The 2356-nt window shown below is 32.7% G+C and overlaps 1 pseudogene; it reads right to left on the minus strand.

Annotated features, from left to right (window-relative positions):
- Window positions 1-978: 978 nt before the first annotated feature.
- Window positions 979-2113, minus strand: LOC134268516 (uncharacterized; annotated as a pseudogene).
- Between the last annotated feature and the right edge of the window lie 243 nt (window positions 2114-2356).

The following is a 2356-nucleotide window of genomic DNA, read 5'->3' on the forward strand; positions in this document are numbered from 1 at the left end:
ATGAATACTAATGGAAAGACCATTCAGGAAAAGAAGATTGATTGATTGATTGTATATTGTTTAACGTCCCTCTCGAGAATTTTTCACTCATATGGAGACGTCACCGTATGCTGGTGAAGGGCTTCAAATTTTGACCATTACTCGGCACTCAGGGCCATTGGGCAGTGAGGGATCTTTATCGTACCATCCGAAGGACCCACAACTTTCACTTCAAAGTGCCGAGCGCATGGCGAAGGAACAGTTGCTACCCATTTTAACGACTAGGTCAGTCGCGGCCGAGATACGAACTCACGACCTCCCGATCACGAAGCGAGCGCTCTACCGACTGAGCTACCGTGAACGGTCAGGAAAAGAAGAGACATATAAGTCAAATATTTCTCACTCGAAACATATCTAAGTCTAGAAACTAATTTGGCAATTTTTAAATAGATAAAACTTACTTTATAGATTTAAATTAATTATAAAGAACCCCCCAAAAATATGTATTTCGAAATTGTAATAGAAATGTTGTGTTAGTATATAAACATAAATGTATACAATGAAATAAGGAATAAATAAGCAATAGGTGAGTTACAATGAGTTGATAACTCACCAAAGATTTGAGTCACCGGATCCCACAGGCCGTATAAACGTCTGGTCACTGTAAGGTCCTGGAGGTAACTAGTGAAATCTATTTACATGCTATTAATAGACATTAAAAGTATTCCGATCCCGATCATAAATACATCGGTTATCACCACATTCCTCCCCATCATATTTGAAAGGTCTTATACATATGATCATAAAAATATTTACATCTTTTAAAATATTAACACATATAAGGCCTATAAAAACTTAAAAAGAACATAAACGTGTCAAAATAAAAACTTCTGAATATTTATTACACACGGACAATGAAATTGACAACAATCAGACGATCCGACTATTTATCAGCACTGTCCATATGCAATAAATAATGATAAAAGATACTGTTAAACTTTAAATAATACTTTGTTGAATTTTAATCTTGAAATCGTCCAGTAGGAAATCATTTCCTCTGAGAGATGGACGCCATCTCTTCTAAATAAATATCTTTTTCTTGGTTCAATTTTACCATGTGTAATAATATTTTCAATTCCAATAAAATCACTAATTCCCTTGTTAATCATAGATCTTTCCTTTTCTCCTTCCCCAAATTAAACCCCTCCAAAAGTCTTGTTAATAGTTCTGAAAAAATAATTTTGCAATTTGGAATCTTTTGTCCAATTTCAGTTAAATCATTTTGCATGTTTGGTAATAGTTTTCTTGAACATCCAAATTTAATGTCATTTGAACCTAAATGTATAATAATAAAATCTGGCAGAGGAAACTTTGATGTACAAAAAGAAACAGCATCCAATAAACTTTCCCATTTCATTCCTCTTATTCCATGCCAAAAAATACTCAATTTTGTCTTTTCAAATTCAAGGTTTTCTACACTAATGTCATTTGCTCTTTGAGCAGCCCAATGTACAATTGATGAACCTAAAATCCACACTACATACTTTTTGTAAGTTTTAAAAAGAAGATCTGTACAACTAGAAATTTCTATTAGTTTGCTTAATATCTTCCAGTGTAAAAGAGATGAAACATTGACTACTGGAAAAGGTATTTTTGAAACTGTCAATCCTGGAAACTTGTCTTTTAAAAATTTTTCACAATGAACAAGATGATCCTCTTGAAAAACAGATCCCTGGCAACAGCTGAACTGTTCATTGCTGTTAATGAATTTAATCAGGTTCTCAAAAGTTTCTAATTTCAAAACTTGAATAATCTGTAAGAACAGGTCATACATAAAATCAATCCAGAAATGATCAAACTGTACAGGGATATTATTGTTATGCTGATTTTCCACATGCATATCTAAAAAGTGTTTCTGCCCAAAGTTAATTTTGCATGTCGGGCAGCATGTGGAGGGATACGCATACCATGGCAAATGGTCTTTTATAACATGACGCTTAACATGTGTGAATTTTGCAGTACAAATTGGGCATGGTTTCCCTCTTTTACTAGTAGTAGACCCAGGCACTTTAGATGGAGGACTGAGTAGTTGATCATACTCGTAATCAGGAACGAAGTCCTTTTCTTCTTCCATTTTAACTAAATAAAACACTAAATATATCATAAGTTTATCCCGATACTTACAATTCCGAATATTTATATACATATATGTACATTTTTTTTTTTTTTTAGAATAAGTGTATTTATTCAATACCATATTATATATAAAATATCTGGGGCGAATCAGTAGGTTGAATTGTATGTCATAAAATATATATATTACAATAAACAATATGTTGGCAAATTAATCATCAAGATCATAATCAGCCAAATATCT

Source organism: Saccostrea cucullata, unplaced genomic scaffold (genome assembly GCF_032062105.1).
Source record: "Saccostrea cucullata isolate Sc308-1 unplaced genomic scaffold, CSIRO_AGI_Scuc_v1 ctg640, whole genome shotgun sequence".
NCBI classification, from domain to species: domain Eukaryota; kingdom Metazoa; phylum Mollusca; class Bivalvia; order Ostreida; family Ostreidae; genus Saccostrea; species Saccostrea cuccullata.